Source organism: Salvelinus namaycush, unplaced genomic scaffold, assembly GCF_016432855.1.
Source record: "Salvelinus namaycush isolate Seneca unplaced genomic scaffold, SaNama_1.0 Scaffold76, whole genome shotgun sequence".
In the NCBI taxonomy this organism is placed as follows: domain Eukaryota; kingdom Metazoa; phylum Chordata; class Actinopteri; order Salmoniformes; family Salmonidae; genus Salvelinus; species Salvelinus namaycush.
Genome location: NW_024061486.1, coordinates 121,360 through 143,902, shown reverse-complemented (window position 1 = coordinate 143,902; position 22,543 = coordinate 121,360). Strand labels below are relative to the sequence as shown.

Genomic DNA, 22,543 nt, shown 5'->3' with positions numbered 1-22,543 from the left:
CATTTACAGTAGGCAGAAGGAGAGAGAATAGCAGTCAGGGTTACCTGGACATTTACAGTAGGCAGAAGGAGAGAGAGGAGCAGTCAGTGTTACCTGGACATTTACAGTAGGCAGAAGGAGAGAGAGGAGCAGTCAGGGTTACCTGGACATTTACAGTAGGCAGAAGGAGAGAGAGGAGCAGTCAGGGTTACCTGGACATTTACAGTAGGCAGAAGGAGAGAGAGGAGCAGTCAGGGTTACCTGGACATTTACAGTAGGCAGGAGAGAGAGGAGCAGTCAGGGTTACCTGGACATTTACAGTAGGCAGAAGGAGAGAGAATAGCAGTCAGGGTTACCTGGACATTTACAGTAGGCAGAAGGAGAGAGAGGAGCAGTCAGTGTTACCTGGACATTTACAGTAGGCAGAAGGAGAGAGAGGAGCAGTCAGGGTTACCTGGACATTTACAGTAGGCAGAAGGAGAGAATAGCAGTCAGGGTTACCTGGACATTTACAGTAGGCAGAAGGAGAGAGAGGATCAGTCAGGGTTACCTGGACATTTACAGTAGGCAGAAGGAGAGAGAGGAGCAGTCAGGGTTACCTGGACATTTGCAGAAGGCAGAAGGAGAGAGAGGAGCAGTCAGGGTTACCTGGACATTTGCAGAAGGAGAGAGAGGAGCAGTCAGGGTAAAGATTTCACATCTCCTTGTATTTCAGTGTAGGAGGTCATCTACTGGTCCACTGTCAGGAGTTGGATTCAGCTGTCAAAAAGAGGGTTGTCTTTGGTTGACCAGCACTTTTCAATCAACGTGGGTGTCTAGTCTGGCTACCGGTCCCACTAGTGTGGAGGACAGTTCATCTAAAATCTTAGAAGATGAGGTTTATAATTTGAACCCCTCTTGGGGTTAAACAACTAGGCCATGTGTCTATCATATCTGTGTGGTAGTCCTCCTACATCTAGTGGATGGACAGCGTCCTTGATATTCCACGGTGAGTGGGATGGTGGGTCGAGGATTATGGAGATAAATTGGCATTACACCGGTCTATGTGAATTGACGCTCTCTTGCACGCGCTCCAATTTTTTTGTTTCCGTCCGTGTGATTTGTCTTCACACTACACTGAGTTGAAGACACTATAGTAGGTGTTTGTGATCGCTGAGGGAATTGAACTCTTGACCTTGCTAGTTCCACCCTCTCGCCCACTGAGCCACACAGACAGGATGCCAGCATGCAGGCTGTTGTCCGCAGTGTTCTTCACTACAAACCTCTACCTCTCTCCACCCCCTCCTCACGGGATGCCAGGTCTGATTTACTCCCCATATGTTTCATCATAGCTTCATTTTTCCCTCTCAAAATGCACCGACATTCATTACACGTCATTTAGCGTTGGCAGTTTCCCATGGCAGGAGAGGAAGAAGACATTCCTCTCTGACTGTTGTAGCTGGCAGCATCAGAGCATTTTGTTCCTCTGTAGCTGGCTGCACAGGGGCATTAGTTCCTCTGTAGCTGGCTGCACAGGGGCATTAGTTCCTCTGTAGCTGGCTGCACAGGGGCATTAGTTCCTCTGTAGCTGGCTGCACAGGGGCATTAGTTCCTCTGTAGCTGGCTGCACAGGGGCATTTGTTCCTCTGTAGCTGGCTGCACCGGGGCATTTGTTCTTCTGTAGCTGGCTGCACTGGGGTATTTGTTCCTCTGTAGCTGGCTGCACCGGGGCATTTGTTCCTCTGTAGCTGGCTGCACCGGGGCATTTGTTCCTCTGTAGCTGGCTGCACCGGGGCATTTGTTCCTCTGTAGCTGGCTGCACCGGGGCATTTGTTCCTCTGTAGCTGGCTGCACCGGGGCATTTGTTCCTCTGTAGCTGGCTGCACCGGGGCATTTGTCATACATCACACTGCTCTAACAGCTCTTTAACACACAATATTTTCTAATTTAGTTTTTTCCCTTTTCCTCCCCTGTTCCCTCCCTTTCTCCTCATTCCTCCTCTTCCTACCCTGTTTGTTTCCTCTTCCCTCTCCCCTATTTCCTTCCATCACCTCACACCTCCCGCTCTCCTCTCCTGTAGACTCCTGAGGAGCTGGATGACTCTGACTTTGAGACGGAGGACTTTGATGTTCGCAGCAGGACCAGCGTTCAGACAGAAGATGACCAGCTTATCGCAGGCCAGAGCGCCAGGGTGAGTCCACACACACACCCATCTCTTCCTCCACAGGCCGTCTCAGTGGGTAATACACCTTGTTCACGCCAGGACTCCCTTAACCCCCTCTCTCATACTAGCTGGACTCTCCATTCAGACAGACATGGTTACCCAGACTCCCCCTCTCTCATACTAGCTGGACTCTCCATTCAGACAGACATGGTTACCCAGACTCCCCCTCTCTCATACTAGCTGGACTCTCCATTCAGACAGACATGGTTACCCAGACTCCCCCTCTCTCATACTAGCTGGACTCTCCATTCAGACAGACATGGTTACCCAGACTCACCCTCTCGCATACTAGCAGGACTCTCCATTCAGACAGACATGGTTACCCAGACTCCCCCTCTCTCATACTAGCTGGACTCTCCATTCAGACAGACATGGTTACCCAGACTCCCCCTCTCTCATACTAGCTGGACTCTCCATTCAGACAGACATGGTTACCCAGACTCCCCCTCTCTCATACTAGCAGGACTCTCCATTCAGACAGACATGGTTACCCAGACTCCCCCTCTCTCATACTAGCAGGACTCTCCATTCAGACAGACATGGTTACCCAGACTCCCCCTCTCTCATACTAGCTGGACTCTCCATTCAGACAGACATGGTTACCCAGACTCCCCCGCTCATACTAGCTGGACTCTCCATTCAGACAGACATGGTTACCCAGACTCCCCCTCTCATACTAGCTGGACTCTCCATTCAGACAGACATGGTTACCCAGACTCCCCCTCTCTCATACTAGCAGGACTCTCCATTCAGACAGACATGGTTACCCAGACTCCCCCTCTCTCATACTAGCAGGACTCTCCATTCAGACAGACATGGTTACCCAGACTCCCCCTCTCATACTAGCTGGACTCTCCATTCAGACAGACATGGTTACCCAGACTCCCCCTCTCTCATACTAGCTGGACTCTCCATTCAGACAGACATGGTTACCCAGACTCCCCCTCTCTCATACTAGCTGGACTCTCCATTCAGACAGACATGGTTACCCAGACTCCCCCTCTCTCATACTAGCTGCCAGGACAGATCTGACAACATGTAAAGGGGAAGGGATAGGGAGTGAATCAGGGCTGTGATTGTGTGTGTGTGTGTGTGTGTGTACCTGTTTGTTGCTTCAGTCCCCGCTGTTCCATAAGGTGTATTTTTATCTGTTTTTGAAATCTAATTTTACTGCTTGCATCAGTTACAGTTGAAGTCGGAAGTTTACATACACCTTAGCCAAATACATTTAAATTCAGTTCTTCACAATTCCTGACATTTAATCCTAGTAAAAATTCCCTGTCTTAGGTTAGTTAGGATCACCACTTTATTTTAAGAATGTGAAATGTCAGAATAATACTTCAGAGAATGATTTATTTCAGCTTTTATTTCTTTCATCACATTCCCAGTGGGTCAGAAGTTTACATACACTCACTTAGTACTTGTTAGCATTGCCTTTTAAAATTGTTTAACTTGGGTCAAATATTTTGGGTAGCCTTCCACAAGCTTCCCACAGTAAGTTGGGTGAATGTTGGCCCATTTCCTCCTGACAGAGCTGGTGTAACTGAGTCAGGTTTGTAGGCCTCCTTGCTTGCACACATTTTTTCAGTTCTGCGCACACATGTTCTATAGGCTTGAGGTCAGGGCTTTGTGATGGCCACTCCAATACCTTGACTTTGTTGTCCTTAAGCCATTTTGCCACAACTTTGGAAGTATGGTTGGGGTCATTGTCCATTTGGAAGACCCATTTGCGACCAAGCTTTAACTTCCTCACTGATGTCTTGAGATGTTGCTTCAATATATCCACATTTTCCTGCCTCATGATGCCATCTATTTTGTGAAGTGCACCAGTCCCTCCTGCAGCAAAGCACCCCCACAACATAATGCTTCCAGCCCCGTGCTTCACGGTTATAGAGTGAAATAGAGTTCCATGTAGTCATGGCTCTATGTAGTACAGTGCGCCTCCCATAGTCTGTTCTGGACTTGGGGACTGTGAAGAGACCTCTAGTGGCATGTCTTGTGGGGTATGTATGGGTGTCTGAGCTGTGTGCTAGTAGTTTAGACAGACAGCTCGGTACCTTCAGCTTGTCAACACCACGAAAACAAGTAGTGATGAAGTCGATCTCTTTTCCGCTTTGAGCCAGGAGAGATGGACATATATATTATTAATATTAGCTCTGTGTTCATCCAAGGGCCAGCCGTGCTGCCCTGTTCTGAGACAAATGCTATTTTCCTAAGTCCTTCTTTGTGGCACCTGACCACACGACTGAACAGTAGTCCAGGTGTGACAAAACTAGAGCCTGTAGGACCTGCCTTGTTGATAGTGTTGTTAAGAAGGTAGAAACTAGGGCCTGTAGGACCTGCCTTGTTGATAGTGTTGTTAAGAAGGTAGAAACTAGGGCCTGTAGGACCTGCCTTGTTGATAGTGTTGTTAAGAAGGTAGAAACTAGGGCCTGTAGGACCTGCCTTGTTGATAGTGTTGTTAAGAAGGTAGAAACTAGGGCCTGTAGGACCTGCCTTGTTGATAGTGTTGTTAAGAAGGTAGAAACTAGGGCCTGTAGGACGTGCCTTGTTGATAGTGTTGTTAAGAAGGTAGAAACTAGGGCCTGTAGGGCCTGCCTTGTTGATAGTGCTGTTAAGAAGGTAGAAACTAGGGCCTGTAGGGCCTGCCTTGTTGATAGTGTTGTTAAGAAGGTAGAAACTAGGGCCTGTAGGACCTGCCTTGTTGATAGTGTTGTTAAGGTAGAAACTAGGGTCTGTAGGACCTGCCTTGTTGACAGTGTTGTTAAGAAGGTAGAAACTAGGGCCTGTAGGACCTGCCTTGTTGATAGTGCTGTTAAGAAGGTAGAAACTAGGGCCTGTAGGACCTGCCTTGTTGATAGTGTTGTTAAGAAGGTAGAAACTAGGGCCTGTAGGGCCTGCCTTGTTGATAGTGTTGTTAAGAAGGTAGAAACTAGGGCCTGTAGGACCTGCCTTGTTGACAGTGTTGTTAAGAAGGTAGAAACTAGGGCCTGTAGGACCTGCCTTGTTGATAGTGTTGTTAAGAAGGTAGAAACTAGGGCCTGTAGGGCCTGCCTTGTTGATAGTGCTGTTAAGAAGGTAGAAACTAGGGCCTGTAGGGCCTGCCTTGTTGATAGTGTTGTTAAGAAGGTAGAAACTAGGGCCTGTAGGACCTGCCTTGTTGACAGTGTTGTTAAGAAGGTAGAAACTAGGGCCTGTAGGACCTGCCTTGTTGATAGTGTTGTTAAGAAGGTAGAAACTAGGGCCTGTAGGACCTGCCTTGTTGATAGTGCTGTTAAGAAGGTAGAAACTAGGGCCTGTAGGACCTGCCTTGTTGATAGTGCTGTTAAGAAGGTAGAAACTAGGGCCTGTAGGGCCTGCCTTGTTGATAGTGTTGTTAAGAAGGTAGAAACTAGGGCCTGTAGGACCTGCCTTGTTGATAGTGTTGTTAAGAAGGTAGAAACTAGGGCCTGTAGGACCTGCCTTGTTGATAGTGCTGTTAAGAAGGTAGAAACTAGGGCCTGTAGGGCCTGCCTTGTTGATAGTGTTGTTAAGAAGGTAGAAACTAGGGCCTGTAGGACCTGCCTTGTTGACAGTGTTGTTAAGAAGGTAGAAACTAGGGCCTGTAGGACCTGCCTTGTTGATAGTGTTGTTAAGAAGGTAGAAACTAGGGCCTGTAGGACCTGCCTTGTTGATAGTGCTGTTAAGAAGGTAGAAACTAGGGCCTGTAGGACCTGCCTTGTTGATAGTGTTGTTAAGAAGGTAGAAACTAGGGCCTGTAGGGCCTGCCTTGTTGATAGTGTTGTTAAGAAGGTAGAAACTAGGGCCTGTAGGACCTGCCTTGTTGATAGTGTTGTTAAGAAGGTAGAAACTAGGGCCTGTAGGGCCTGCCTTGTTGATAGTGCTGTTAAGAAGGTAGAAACTAGGGCCTGTAGGGCCTGCCTTGTTGATAGTGCTGTTAAGAAGGTAGAAACTAGGGCCTGTAGGGCCTGCCTTGTTGATAGTGTTGTTAAGAAGGTAGAAACTAGGGCCTGTAGGACCTGCCTTGTTGATAGTGCTGTTAAGAAGGTAGAAACTAGGGCCTGTAGGACCTGCCTTGTTGATAGTGTTGTTAAGAAGGTAGAAACTAGGGCCTGTAGGGCCTGCCTTGTTGATAGTGTTGTTAAGAAGGTAGAAACTAGGGCCTGTAGGGCCTGCCTTGTTGATAGTGTTGTTAAGAAGGTAGAAACTAGGGCCTGTAGGACCTGCCTTGTTGACAGTGTTGTTAAGAAGGTAGAAACTAGGGCCTGTAGGACCTGCCTTGTTGATAGTGCTGTTAAGAAGGTAGAAACTAGGGCCTGTAGGGCCTGCCTTGTTGATAGTGTTGTTAAGAAGGTAGAAACTAGGGCCTGTAGGACCTGCCTTGTTGATAGTGCTGTTAAGAAGGTAGAAACTAGGGCCTGTAGGACCTGCCTTGTTGATAGTGTTGTTAAGAAGGTAGAAACTAGGGCCTGTAGGGCCTGCCTTGTTGATAGTGTTGTTAAGAAGGTAGAAACTAGGGCCTGTAGGACCTGCCTTGTTGATAGTGTTGTTAAGAAGGTAGAAACTAGGGCCTGTAGGGCCTGCCTTGTTGATAGTGTTGTTAAGAAGGTAGAAACTAGGGCCTGTAGGACCTGCCTTGTTGATAGTGCTGTTAAGAAGGTAGAAACTAGGGCCTGTAGGACCTGCCTTGTTGATAGTGTTGTTAAGGTAGAAACTAGGGCCTGTAGGACCTGCCTTGTTGATAGTGTTGTTAAGAAGGTAGAAACTAGGGCCTGTAGGACCTGCCTTGTTGATAGTGCTGTTAAGAAGGTAGAAACTAGGGCCTGTAGGACCTGCCTTGTTGATAGTGTTGTTAAGAAGGTAGAAACTAGGGCCTGTAGGACCTGCCTTGTTGATAGTGTTGTTAAGAAGGTAGAAACTAGGGCCTGTAGGACCTGCCTTGTTGATAGTGCTGTTAAGAAGGTAGAAACTAGGGCCTGTAGGACCTGCCTTGTTGATAGTGTTGTTAAGGTAGAAACTAGGGTCTGTAGGACCTGCCTTGTTGACAGTGTTGTTAAGAAGGTAGAAACTAGGGCCTGTAGGACCTGCCTTGTTGATAGTGTTGTTAAGAAGGTCGTTTACAATCCAGGGTCTCTCAAAGCAGTTTAGTCTCCTCAACTTGCTCAATTTCCACATTATTTATTACGAGATGTAGTTGAGGTTTATGGTTTAGTGAATGATTTGTCCCAAATACAATTATTTTAGTTGTTGAAATACACTGCTCAAAAAAATAAAGGGAACTCTTAAACAACACAATGTAACTCCAAGTCAATCACACTTCTGTGAAATCAAACTGTCCACTTAGGAAGCAACACTGATTGACAATAAATTTCACATGTTGTTGTGCAAATGGAATAGACAAAAGGTGGAAATTATAGGCAATTAGCAAGACACCCCCAATAAAGGAGTGGTTCTGCAGGTGGTGACCACAGACCACTTCTCAGTTCCTATGCTTCCTGGCTGATGTTTTGGTCACTTTTGAATGCTGGCGGTGCTCTCACTCTAGTGGTAGCATGAGACGGAGTCTACAACCCACACAAGTGGCTCAGGTAGTGCAGCTCATCCAGGATGGCACATCAATGCGAGCTGTGGCAAAAAGGTTTGCTGTGTCTGTCAGCGTAGTGTCCAGAGCATGGAGGCGCTACCAGGAGACAGGCCAGTACATCAGGAGACGTGGAGGAGGCCGTAGGAGGGCAACAACCCAGCAGCAGGACCGCTATCTCCGCCTTTGTGCAAGGGGGAGCACTGCCAGAGCCCTGCAAAATGACCTCCAGCAGGCCACAAATGTGCATGTGTCTGCTCAAATGGTCAGTAACAGACTCCATGAGGGTGGTATGAGGGCCCGACGTCCACAGGTGGGGGTTGTGCTTACAGCCCAACACCGTGCAGGACGTTTGGCATTTGCCAGAGAACACCAAGATTGGCAAATGCGCCACTGGCACCCTGTGTTCTTCACAGATGAAAGCAGGTTCACACTGAGCACATGTGACAGACGTGACAGAGTCTGGAGACGCCGTGGAGAACGTTCTGCTGCCTGCAACATCCTCCAGCATGACCGGTTTGGCGGTGGGTCAGTCATGGTGTGGGGTGGCATTTCTTTGGGGGCCGCACAGCCCTCCATGTGCTCGCCAGAGGTAGCCTGACTGCCATTAGGTACCGAGATGAGATCCTCAGACCCCTTGTGAGACCATATGCTGGTGCGGTTGGCCCTGGGTTCCTCCTAATGCAAGACAATGCTAGACCTCATGTGGCTGGAGTGTGTCAGCAGTTCCTGCAAGAGGAAGGCATTGATGCTATGGACTGGCCCGCCCGTTCCCCAGACCTGAATCCAATTGAGCACATCTGGGACATCATGTCTCGCTCCATCCACCAACGCCACGTTGCACCACAGACTGTCCAGGAGATGGCGGATGCTTTAGTCCAGGTCTGGGAGGAGATCCCTCAAGAGACCATCCGCCACCTCATCAGGAGCATGCCCAGGCGTTGTAGGGAGGTCATACAGGCACGTGGAGGCCACACACACTACTGAGCCTAATTTTGACTTGTTTTAAGGACATTACATCAAAGTTGGATCAGCCTGTAGTGTGGTTTTCCACTTTAATTTTGAGTGTGACTCCAAATCCAGACCTCCATGGGTTGATAAATTTGATTTCCATTGATAATTTGTGTGATTTTGTTATCACCACTTTCAACTATGTAAAGAAAAAAGTATTTAATAAGAATGTTTCATTCATTCAGATCTAGGATGTGTTATTTTAGTGTTCCCTTTATTTTTTTGAGCAGTGTATATAGGACTAATTTCTTCCTTGCCACTCACTCTGAAACTAACTGCATATCCTTAAGTGTTAGTCATTTCAGTCGCTGTAGTAGCTGATGTGTTGAGTCATCCACAGACAATGGAAAGTCTAACAAAACAGTCCCCGCAGTCTTTTATCAGCGATGTCTCTCAGCCGATCATCAGTCATTTGTGTAAGTGCTGTGCTTGTTGAATGTCCTTATTCTCTAAACTCCCATTCAGATGCTCACTGATAATATTCTGATCTTTTGAGTTTTTTCCTCTCTGGTCTGACTCCACTTTAAACCTTTATACCACAGGAAGGTATTCATAGATGATTCCTCGCTGGTCTGACTCCCCTGTAAACCTTCATACCACAGGAAGGTATTCATAGATGATTCCTCTCTGGTCTGACTCCCCTGTAAACCTTCATACCACAGGAAGGTATTCATAGATGATTCCTCTCTGGTCTGACTCCCCTGTAAACCTTTATACCACAGGAAGGTATTCATAGATGATTCCTCTCTGGTCTGACTCCACTTTTAACCTTCATACCACAGGAAGGTATTCATAGATGATTCCTCTCTGGTCTGACTCCACTTTTAACCTTCATACCACAGGAAGGTATTCATAGATGATTCCTCTCTGGTCTGACTCCACTTTTAACCTTCATACCACAGGAAGGTATTCATAGATGATTCCTCTCTGGTCTGACTCACCTTGTCAACTCCCAGACCTTTCCAGTAAGGGAAGCATATTTGAGTTTAAACAGAGTACTTTAAATCTGGGATTAATGTTTCTGTGTTACGGTGGATTAGCCACTAATCTGCCCAATGTCCAGATGTGTGGGGCAGGTCTAAGCTGTTTAACATGGAAACCCATAACAGAGGCTTATAAACCAGAGTTATTAAATCAGAATATTAGCTAGTGACTAGGCCGTCTAGCTAATTCAGATGGATTACTTAATGAATTGAGTTGTTTGGCGTAGTGTGAATTGCTAGACAAACCACTGGTGACGGTGGTGGTACCAACTGGTCAGAAGTAGTACAACACACACACAGTATTATAGTTCCTTTAAGAATATAGTGTAAATGCTTTAGATGTCATGGCCCCTCTTCTCTCCACGTTTGTATTCCCTCTACTCTGGCCTGTCTCTCAAATGGCAACCTATGTCCTATATAGTGCAATAGTGCAATAGGGCTCTGATTATGGGTAGTGCACTTCATAGGGAATAGGGTGCCATTTGGGACACAAGCCTGTTCTGAGCTGTGTTAGAAGGAAATTAAGAGCAGACAATTAAGGAAGTCTGTCTGTTGTGGTGCCACAGGGCATTAGATTTATCTCTCTGTTGTGGTGCCACAGGGCATTAGATTTATCTCTCTGTTGTGGTGCCACAGGGCATTAGATTTATCTCTCTGTTGTGGTGCCAGGGCATTAGATTTATCTCTCTGTTGTGGTGCCACAGGGCATTAGATTTATCCTCTGTTGTGGTGCCACAGGCATTAGATTTATCTCTGTCTGTTGTGGGGCCACAGGGCATTAGATTTATCTCTGTCGTTGTGGTGCCACAGGGCATTAGATTTATCTCTGTCTGTTGTGGTGCCACAGGGCATTAGATTTATCTCTCTGTCTGTTGTGGTGCAGCAGGGCATTAGATTTATCTCTCTGTCTGTTGTGGTGGCACAGGGCATTAGATTTATCTCTCTGTCTGTTGTGGTGCCACAGGGCATTAGATTTATCTCTCTGTCTGTTGTGGTGCCACAGGGCATTAGATTTATCTCTCTGTCTGTTGTGGTGCCACAGGGCATTAGATTTATCTCTCTGTCTGTTGTGGTGCCACAGGGCATTAGATTTATCTCTCTGTCTGTTGTGGTGCAGCAGGGCATTAGATTTTCTCTCTGTCTGTTGTGGTGCCACAGGGCATTAGATTTATCTCTCTCTCTGTCTGTTGTGGTGCAGCAGGGCATTAGATTTATCTCTCTGTCTGTTGTGGTGCCACAGGGCATTAGATTTATCTCTCTGTCTGTTGTGGTGCCACAGGGCATTAGATTTATCTCTCTCTCTGTCTGTTGTGGTGCCACAGGGCATTAGATTTATCTCTCTCTCTGTCTTGTGGTGCCACAGGGCATTAGATTTATCTCTCTGTCTGTTGTGGTGCCACAGGGCATTAGATTTATCTCTCTGTCTGTTGTGGTGCCACAGGGCATTAGATTTATCTCTCTGTCTGTTGTGGTGCAGCAGGGCATTAGATTTATCTCTCTGTCTGTTGTGGTGCCACAGGGCATTAGATTTATCTCTCTGTCTGTTGTGGTGCAGCAGGGCATTAGATTTATCTCTCTGTCTGTTGTGGTGCCGCAGGGCATTAGATGTATCTCTCTGTCTGTTGTGGTGCCACAGGGCATTAGATTTATCTCTCTGTCTGTTGTGGTGCCACAGGGCATTAGATTTATCTCTCTCTGTCTATTGTGGTGCCACAGGGCATTAGATTTATCTCTCTCTGTCTGTTGTGGTGCCACAGGGCATTAGATTTATCTCTCTGTTGTGGTGCCACAGGGCATTAGATTTATCTCTCTGTTGTGGTGCCACAGGGCATTAGATTTATCTCTCTGTTGTGGTGCCACAGGGCATTAGATTTATCTCTCTGTCTGTTGTGGTGCCACAGGGCATTAGATTTATCTCTCTCTGTCTGTTGTGGTGCCACAGGGCATTAGATTTATCTCTCTGTTGTGGTGCCACAGGGCATTAGATTTATCTCTGTCTGTTGTGGTGCCACAGGGCATTAGATTTATCTCTCTGTCTGTTGTGGTGCCACAGGGCATTAGATTTATCTCTCTGTCTGTTGTGGTGCAGCAGGGCATTAGATTTATCTCTCTGTCTGTTGTGGTGGCACAGGGCATTAGATTTATCTCTCTGTCTGTTGTGGTGCCACAGGGCATTAGATTTATTCTCTGTTGTTGTGGTGCCACAGGGCATTAGATTTATCTCTCTGTCTGTTGTGGTGCCACAGGGCATTAGATTTATCTCTCTCTCTCTGTCTGTTGTGGTGCCACAGGGCATTAGATTTATCTCTCTGTCTGTTGTGGTGCCACAGGGCATTAGATTTATCTCTCTGTCTGTGTGGTGCCACAGGGCATTAGATTTATCTCTCTGTCTGTTGGGGGCACAGGGCATTAGATTTATCTCTCTGTCTGTTGTGGTGCCACAGGGCATTAGATTTATCTCTCTCTGTCTATTGTGGTGCCACAGGGATTAGATTTATCTCTCTCTGTCTGTTGTGGTGCCACAGGGCATTAGATTTATCTCTGTCTGTTGTGGTGCCACAGGGCATTAGATTTATCTCTCTGTCTGTTGTGGTGCAGCAGGGCATTAGATGTATCTCTCTCTCTCTGTCTGTTGTGGTGCCACAGGGCATTAGATTTATCTCTCTCTCTGTCTGTTGTGGTGCCACAGGGCATTCGATTTATCTCTCTCTCTGTCTGTTGTGGTGCCACAGGGCATTAGATTTATCTCTCTGTCTGTTGTGGTGCCACAGGGCATTCGATTTATCTCTCTGTCTGTTGTGGTGCCACAGGGCATTAGATTTATCTCTCTGTCTGTTGTGGTGCAGCAGGGCATTAGATTTATCTCTCTGTCTGTTGTGGTGCCACAGGGCATTAGATTTATCTCTGTCTGTTGTGGTGCAGCAGGGCATTAGATTTATCTCTCTGTTTGTTGTGGTGCCGCAGGGCATTAGATGTATCTCTCTGTCTGTTGTGGTGCCACAGGGCATTAGATTTATCTCTCTGTCTGTTGTGGTGCCACAGGGCATTAGATTTATCTCTCTGTCTGTTGTGGTGCCACAGGGCATTAGATTTATCTCTCTGTCTGTTGTGGTGCAGCAGGGCATTAGATTTATCTCTCTGTCTGTTGTGGTGCCACAGGGCATTAGATTTATCTCTCTCTGTCTGTTGTGGTGCCACAGGGCATTAGATTTATCTCTCTCTGTCTGTTGTGGTGCCACAGGGCATTAGATTTATCTCTCTCTGTCTGTTGTGGTGCCACAGGGCATTAGATTTATCTCTCTCTGTCTGTTGTGGTGCCACAGGGCATTAGATTTATCTCTCTGTCTGTTGTGGTGCAGCAGGGCATTAGATTTATCTCTCTCTGTCTGTTGTGGTGCCACAGGGCATTAGATTTATCTCTCTCTGTCTGTTGTGGTGCCACAGGGCATTAGATTTATCTCTCTGTCTGTTGTGGTGCCACAGGGCATTAGATTTATCTCTCTGTCTGTTGTGGTGCCACAGGGCATTAGATTTATCTCTCTCTCTCTGTCTGTGTGTGCCACAGGGCATTAGATTTATCTCTCTCTGTCTGTTGTGGTGCCACAGGGCATTAGATTTATCTCTCTCTCTCTGTCTGTTGTGGTGCCACAGGGCATTAGATTTATCTCTCTCTGTCTGTTGTGGTGCCACAGGGCATTAGATTTATCTCTCTCTGTCTGTTGTGGTGCCACAGGGCATTAGATTTATCTCTCTCTCTCTGCCTCTTGTCAACAGAACACTCAGGTTAATACTGTCCCCAAACTTAACTTCTCCCACTTCACATAGCTGCTCTCCTACCACACACACAGAGTGCGCGCACACACACACACACACACACACACACACACACACACACACACACACACAGAGTACAACCACACACGTACAATGAAGGAAGTCTGTCTGCTGTGGTCTCTCACTTTTTTCATATTTCCTCTGTTGTCTTGGCGGTACATGTGTTAATACACCCAGTCGCTGGGCCAAATGAGGGGGCTACGCGGAGACGTGTAGGTGTGGATACGCCACGGCTAATTTGGCCTCATCAACGCCATTGTTACGCATCAGTAAAGTGAGAACTTATGTTTCTCATTTCCTACCGAACTGCAATCTGTTGTCTTTTCTGTCACGTCTTCAGGTTTAGCTGCAGCTTCCTCTACCAGCTGTTTTCTGGAGCAAGGCCTGTGACATTGACCTTGGATAATGTGTTAGGCCTGTGACATTGACCTTGGATAATGTGTTAGGCCTGTGACATTGACCTTGGATAATGTGTTAGGCCTGTGACATTGACCTTGGATAATGTGTTAGGCCTGTGACATTGACCTTGGATAATGTGTTAGGCCTGTATCATTGACCTTGGATAATGTGTTAGGCCTGTATCATTGACCTTGGATAATGTGTTAGGCCTGTGACATTGACCTTGGATAATGTGTTAGGCCTGTGACATTGACCTCGGATAATGTGTTAGGCCTGTGACATTGACCTCGGATAATGTGTTAGGCCTGTGACATTGACCTTGGATAATGTGTTAGGCCTGTGACATTGACCTTGGATAATGTCTTAGGCCTGTGACATTGACCTTGGATAATGTCTTAGGCCTGTGACATTGACCTTGGATAATGTGTTAGGCCTGTGACATTGACCTTGGATAATGTGTTAGGCCTGTGACATTGACCGGATAATTGTTAGGCCTGTGACATTGACCTCGGATAATGTGTTAGGCCTGTATCATTGACCTTGGATAAGTGTTAGGCCTGTGCATTGACCTGGATAATGTGTTAGGCTGTGACATTGACCTTGGATAATGTGGTAGGCCTGTGACATTGACCTGGATAAGTGTTAGGCCTGTATCATTGACCTCGGATAATGTGTTAGGCCTGTGACATTGACCTTGGATAATGTGTTAGGCCTGTGACATTGACCTTGGATAATGTGTTAGGCCTGTATCATTGACCTTGGATAATGTGTTAGGCCTGTGACATTGACCTCGGATAATGTGTTAGGCCTGTGACATTGACCTCGGATAATGTGTTAGGCCTGTGACATTGACCTCGGATAATGTGTTAGGCCTGTATCATTGACCTCGGATAATGTGTTAGGCCTGTGACATTGACCTTGGATAATGTGTTAGGCCTGTGACATTGACCTTGGATAATGTGTTAGGCCTGTATCATTGACCTCGGATAATGTGTTAGGCCTGTGACATTGGCCGTCACGTTGATGACTGGACCAGACGTGGTAAAGGCCGTCACGTTGATGACTGGACCAGACGTGGTAAAGGCCGTCACGTTGATGACTGGACCAGACGTGGTAAAGGCCGTCACGTTGATGACTGGACCAGACGTGGTAAAGGCGTACGTTGATGACTGGACCAGACGTGGTAAAGGCCGTCACGTTGATGACTGGACCAGACGTGGTAAAGGCCGTCACGTTGATGACTGGACCAGACGTGGTAAAGGCCGTCACGTTGATGACTGGACCAGACGTGGTAAAGGCCGTCGCGTTGATGACTGGACCAGACGTGGTAAAGGCCGTCGCGTTGATGACTGGACCAGACGTGGTAAAGGCCGTCGCGTTGATGACTGGACCAGACGTGGTAAAGGCCGTCGCGTTGATGACTGGACCAGACGTGGTAAAGGCCGTCACGTTGATGACTGGACCAGACGTGGTAAAGGCCGTCACGATGATGACTGGACCAGACGTGGTAAAGGCCGTCACGTTGATGACTGGACCAGACGTGGTAAAGGCCGTCACGTTGATGACTGGACCAGACGTGGTAAAGGCCGTCACGTTGATGACTGGACCAGACGTGGTAAAGGCCGTCACGTTGATGACTGGACCAGACGTGGTAAAGGCCGTCACGATGATGACTGGACCAGACGTGGTAAAGGCCGTCACGTTGATGACTGGACCAGACGTGGTAAAGGCCGTCACGATGATGACTGGACCAGACGTGGTAAAGGCCGTCACGTTGATGACTGGACCAGACGTGGTAAAGGCCGTCACGTTGATGACTGGACCAGACGTGGTAAAGGCCGTCACGTTGATGACTGGACCAGACGTGGTAAAGGCCGTCACGATGATGACTGGACCAGACTCTGTTTAGGACACAGGCTGCACCTTGCAATCGGTAGGCTACGTGTTACATGTTAAGGGATTTTGACTTATCGTTTCAATTAGTGATTGAGCCTACTTGTACATACTTCCACAAGTTTATATGTAGATGTAATAAAACCTGTATATTATAAGTATAACAATGTTGGAAAATATTAGTTTCTTTTGATTTTGAAGTTTGCACCGTATGTATTAATTAATCTGATCTCCTGTTAGAAGTGCTGCTCTGTACCCTGACAGTTGTTTTCACCATGTCTAATGGAATCAACAAGTTTTCACCTAAGTGTTTAAAAATCACAATTAATCATCTCAATTGCAATATCTGCCCCCCCCCCCCCCCCCCCACAAAAAAAATCACAAAGATATTTTGTCCAAATTGTGTTGCCAGAGTACCATGTATTACCATGATCACATTACTCAGCCCCTTAGAACTGGTTATGATCCCAGCTTCCTCTGGAGGCAATGGAAACCCCTTTAATGAATTCACCCAGCCTCGACTTAACCGGGGAGCGATCGAGGCGACACACTCACTACACAGGGAGGTCTACAGCCCAGTGTACTGTTAGAACTCTCTCCTCTCCTCCTCTACCAGGCTATAACAGCCCAGTGTACTGTTAGAACTCTCTCCTCTCCTCCTCTACCAGGCTATAACAGCCCAGTGTACTGTTAGAACTCTCTCCTCCTCTACCAGGCTATAACAGCTCAGTGTACTGTAATAACTCTCTCCTCTACCAGGCTATAACAGCCCAGTGTACTGTTAGAACTCTCTCCTCTCCTCCTCTACCAGGCTATAACAGCTCAGTGAACTGTTAGAACTCTCTCCTCCTCTACCAGGCTATAACAGCCCAGTGTACTGTTAGAACTCTCTCCTCTCCTCCTCTACCAGGCTATAACAGCTCAGTGAACTGTTAGAACTCTCTCCTCTCCTCCTCTACCAGGCTATAACAGCCCAGTGTACTGTTAGAACTCTCTCCTCTCCTCCTCTACCAGGCTATAACAGCCCAGTGTACTGTTAGAACTCTCTCCTCTCCTCCTCTACCAGGCTATAACAGCCCAGTGTACTGTTAGAACTCTCTCCTCTCCTCCTCTACCAGGCTATAACAGCTCAGTGAACTGTTATAACTCTCTCCTCTCCTCCTCTACCAGGCTATAACAGCCCAGTGTACTGTAATAACTCTCTCCTCCTCTACCAGGCTATAACAGCTCAGTGTACTGTAATAACTCTCTCCTCTACCAGGCTATAACAGCTCAGTGTACTGTTATAACTCTCTCCTCTCCTCCTCTACCAGGCTATAACAGCTCAGTGAACTGTTATAACTCTCTCCTCTCCTCCTCTACCAGGCTATAACAGCTCAGTGTACTGTAATAACTCTCTCCTCCTCTACCAGGCTATAACAGCTCAGTGTACTGTTATAACTCTCTCCTCTCCTCCTCTACCAGGCTATAACAGCTCAGTGAACTGTTATAACTCTCTCCTCTCCTCCTCTACCAGGCTATAACAGCTCAGTGTAATGTAATAACTCTCTCCTCCTCTACCAGGCTATAACAGCTCAGTGTACTGTAATAACTCTCTCCTCTCCTCCTCTACCAGGCTATAACAGCCCAGTGTACTGTAATAACTCTCTCCTCTCCTCCTCTACCAGGCTATAACAGCCCAGTGTACTGTAATAACTCTCTCCTCTCCTCCTCTACCAGGCTATAACAGCCCAGTGTACTGTAATAACTCTCTCCTCTCCTCCTCTACCAGGCTATAACAGCCAAGTGTACTGTTAGAACTCTCTCCTCTCCTCCTCTACCAGGCTATAACAGCTCAGTGTACTGTAATAACTCTCTCCTCCTCTACCAGGCTGTAACAGCTCAGTGTACTGTAATATCTCTCTCCTCTCCTCCTCTACCAGGCTATGACAGCTCAGTGTACTGTAATATCTCTCTCCTCTCCTCCTCTACCAGGCTATAACAGCTCAGTGTACTGTAATAACTCTCTCCTCTCCTCCTCTACCAGGCTATAACAGCTCAGTGTACTGTAATAACTCTCTCCTCTCCTCCTCTACCAGGCTATAACAGCTCAGTGTACTGTAATAACTCTCTCCTCTACCAGGCTATAACGGCTCGGTGTGCTGTTTTATAACTCTCTCCTCTCCTCCTCTACCAGGCTATCATGGCCCAGCTGCCCCAGGAGCAGAAGGCTAAGATCGCTGAGCAGGTGGCCAGTTTCCAGGAGGAGAAGAGCAAGCTGGACGCTGAGGTGTCCAAGTGGGACGACTCCGGCAACGACATCATCGTCCTGGGCAAACAGATGTGTATGTCAGATGGAGATGACGGACTTCACCAGGTATGGAGGGGGATGGGGCAGAGGGGTGGGGTGTGTGGAGGGGGGACGGGGCAGAGGGGGGAACGGGGCAGAGGGGGGACGGGGCAGAGGGGTGTGTGTGGAGGGGGGACGGGGCAGAGGGGGGACGGGGCAGAGGGGTGTGTGTGGAGGGGGGACGGGGCAGAGGGGTGTGTGTGGAGGGGGGACGGGGCAGAGGGGTGTGTGTGGAGGGGGGACGGGGCAGAGGGGTGTGTGTGGAGGGGGGACGGGGCAGAGGGGTGTGTGTGGAGGGGGGACGGGGCAGAGGGGGGACGGGGCAGAGGGGTGTGTGGAGGGGGGACGGGGCAGAGGGGGGACGGGGCAGAGGTGTGTGTGGAGGGGGGACGGGGCAGAGGGGTGTGTGTGGAGGGGGGACGGGGCAGAGGGGGGACGGGGCAGAGGGGTGTGTGTGGAGGGGGGACGGGGCAGAGGGGTGTGTGTGGAGGGGGGACGGGGCAGAGGGGTGTGTGTGGAGGGGGGACGGGGCAGAGGGGGGACGGGGCAAAGGTGTGTGTGTGTGGAGGGGGGGTGGGGCAGAGGTGTGTGTGTGGAGGGGGGACGGGGCAAAGGTGTGTGTGTGGAGGGGGGGTGGGGCAGAGGTGTGTGTGTGGAGGGGGGGCGGGGCAGAGGTGTGTGTGGAGGGGGGACGGGGCAGAGGTGTGTGTGGAGGGGGGGCGGGGCAGAGGTGTGTGTGGAGGGGGGGCGGGGCAGAGGTGTGTGTGGAGGGGGGGCGGGGCAGAGGTGTGTGTGGAGGGGGGGCGGGGCAGAGGTGTGTGTGGAGGGGGGACGGGGCAGAGAGGTGTGTGTGTGGAGGGGGGGCGGGGCAGAGGTGTGTGTGTGGAGGGGGGACGGGGCAGAGGTGTGTGTGTGGAGGGGGGGCGGGGCAGAGGTGTGTGTGTGGAGGGGGGGCGGGGCAGAGGTGTGTGTGTGGAGGGGGGACGGGGCAGAGGTGTGTGTGTGTGGAGGGGGACAGGGCAGAGGGGGGGTGGGGCAGAGGTGTGTGTGTGGAGGGGGGACGGGGCAAAGGTGTGTGTGTGTGGAGGGGGGGTGGGGCAGAGGTGTGTGTGTGGAGGGGGGGCGGGGCAGAGGTGTGTGTGTGGAGGGGGGGCGGGGCAGAGGTGTGTGTGGAGGGGGGGCGGGGCAGAGGTGTGTGTGGAGGGGGGGCGGGGCAGAGGTGTGTGTGTGGAGGGGGGGCGGGGCAGAGGTGTGTGTGTGGAGGGGGGGCGGGGCAGAGGTGTGTGTGGAGGGGGGGCGGGGCAGAGGTGTGTGTGTGTGGAGGGCAGAGGTGTGTGTGTGTGTGTGTGTTGGGGAGCCTCATTAACCAGGTGTTCTATACTGTGTGTTCAACAAGACTCTCTGGGCAGTATTACGATAACGGTCCCCGAGCTCTCTCTAGCTCAGTGTTTCCCAACCCTGCTCCCCCAGTACCCCCAACAGTACACACTTATATTGTAACCCCGGACAAATACACCTGATTCAACTTGTCAACTAATCGTCAGGTCCTCAATCAGTTGATTGAGGTGTGGTTGTCCGGGGCCCTGTCCTGTTGCGAGTACTGTGGGACCAGGGTAGGGCCGGGGGGGGTAACTGGGGGACCAGGGTGGGGCCGGGGGGGGTAACTGGGGGACCAGGGTGGGGCCGGGGGGGGTAACTGGGGGACCAGGGTGGGGTCCACTTCTGTGTCTCTCTGTGTGTTGTCAGTACAGAGGGATCTGCCTATTCAGGGTTCTGTAGTAGGCCTTCTCCACTGCAGACATCCCAGCTTCTATAAAAAGACAGTTGAGAAAAGGTCCTTAGTAAGTTGGTCTCTGTCTGGCCGGTCGAGGCCTGTAACTGGACTGCAGTAAGTTGGTCTCTGTCTGGCCGGTCGAGGCCTGTAACTGGACTGCAGTAAGTTGGTCTCTGTCTGGCCGGTCGAGGCCTGTAACTGGACTGCAGTAAGTTGGTCTCTGTCTGGCCGGTCGAGGCCTGTAACTGGACTGCAGTAAGTTGGTCTCTGTCTGGCCGGTCGAGGCCTGTAACTGGACTGCAGTAAGTTGGTCTCTGTCTGGCCGGTCGAGGCCTGTAACTGGACTGCAGTAAGTTGGTCTCTGTCTGGCCGGTCGAGGCCTGTAACTGGACTGCAGTAAGTTGGTCTCTGTCTGGCCTGTAACTGGACTGCAGTAAGTTGGTCTCTGTCTGGCCGGTCGAGGCCTGTAACTGGACTGCAGTAAGTTGGTCTCTGTCTGGCCGGTCGAGGCCTGTAACTGGACTGCAGTAAGTTGGTCTCTGTCTGGCCGGTCGAGGCCTGTAACTGGACTGCAGTAAGTTGGTCTCTGTCTGGCCGGTCGAGGCCTGTAACTGGACTGCAGTAAGTTGGTCTCTGTCTGGCCGGTCGAGGCCTGTAACTGGACTGCAGTAAGTTGGTCTCTGTCTGGCCGGTCGAGGCCTGTAACTGGACTGCAGTAAGTTGGTCTCTGTCTGGCCGGTCGAGGCCTGTAACTGGACTGCAGTAAGTTGGTCTCTGTCTGGCCTGTAACTGGACTGCAGTAAGTTGGTCTCTGTCTGGCCGGTCGAGGCCTGTAACTGGACTGCAGTAAGTTGGTCTGTGTCTGGCCGGTCGAGGCCTGTAACTGGACTGCAGTAAGTTGGTCTCTGTCTGGCCGGTCGAGGCCTGTAACTGGACTGCAGTAAGTTGGTCTCTGTCTGGCCTGTAACTGGACTGCAGTAAGTTGGTCTCTGTCTGGCCGGTCGAGGCCTGTAACTGGCCTGCAGTAAGTTGGTCTCTGTCTGGCCGGTCGAGGCCTGTAACTGGACTGCAGTAATTTGGGTCTCTGTCTGGCCGGTCGAGGCCTGTAACTGGACTGCAGTAAGTTGGTCTCTGTCTGGCCGGTCGAGGCCTGTAACTGGACTGCAGTAAGTTGGTCTCTGTCTGGCCGGTCGAGGCCTGTAACTGGACTGCAGTAAGTTGGTCTCTGTCTGGCCTGTAACTGGACTGCAGTAAGTTGGTCTCTGTCTGGCCGGTCGAGGCCTGTAACTGGACTGCAGTAAGTTGGTCTCTGTCTGGCCGGTCGAGGCCTGTAACTGGACTGCAGTAAGTTGGTCTGTGTCTGGCCGGTCGAGGCCTGTAACTGGACTGCAGTAAGTTGGTCTCTGTCTGGCCGGTCGAGGCCTGTAACTGGACTGCAGTAAGTTGGTCTCTGTCTGGCCGGTCGAGGCCTGTAACTGGACTGCAGTAAGTTGGTCTCTGTCTGGCCGGTCGAGGCCTGTAACTGGACTGCAGTAAGTTGGTCTCTGTCTGGCCGGTCGAGGCCTGTAACTGGACTGCAGTAAGTTGGTCTCTGTCTGGCCGGTCGAGGCCTGTAACTGGACTGCAGTAAGTTGGTCTCTGTCTGGCCGGTCGAGGCCTGTAACTGGACTGCAGTAAGTTGGTCTCTGTCTGGCCTGTCGAGGCCTGTAACTGGACTGCAGTAAGTTGGTCTCTGTCTGGCCGGTCGAGGCCTGTAACTGGACTGCAGTAAATGTGACAGATAGACAAGACCTTAGGCTCTGTGGCTCATCACCGGAGTGCCATGGCAGCCATCTGCTCAGTAAAACATGTGTGTTGGGAGGGGGTTGTATGTTTGAGAGAATATATTTCTACGTGTGAGAGAGAGAGTGTGTAGTCTTCTGCCTGCGAGAAGAGCTGTGTGTCTGTGCACATACATCTTCCTCTATGAATTTAAAGTGACTCATTCAGGAGACATTGTGCCTGGAACCAAAGCAAAGCTCTCGGTCTCTTTGCCTGCAATTTCCATGTCTTTAAAGGAGTTGTCAATAAAACGTCTTTCTCCAGTCAGATCTACCCTAACGCTGTCGTCACCCTGTGAGCACCAGCCTTGCTCCACAAGCCGAGGCATTGTCCTTAGCATAACACCATGATATTGAACATGAACACACTTAGTTTGCCTTCCTTCATCCATCCAGCCTTCTGCTTCCTCCGTCCATCCAGCCCTCTGCTTCCTCCGTCCATCCAGCCCTCTGCTTCCTCCGTCCATCCAGCCCTCTGCTTCCTCCATCCATCCAGCCCTCTGCTTCCTCCATCCATCCAGCCCTCTGCTTCCTCCATCCATCCAGCCCTCTGCTTCCTCCATCCATCCAGCCCCCTGCTCCCTCCATCCATCCAGCCCTCTGCTCCCTCCATCCATCCAGCCCTCTGCTCCCTCCATCCATCCAGCCCTCTGCTCCCTCCATCCATCCAGCCCTCTGCTTCCTCCATCCATCCAGCCCTCTGCTTCCTCCATCCATCCAGCCCTCTGCTTCCTCCA

The 22,543-nt window shown here is 49.8% G+C and overlaps 1 pseudogene; it reads left to right on the top strand.

The window, feature by feature from the left end:
* LOC120042726 overlaps nucleotides 1–22,543 on the top strand; it is a 278,307-nt pseudogene that overhangs the window by 182,515 nt on the left and 73,249 nt on the right.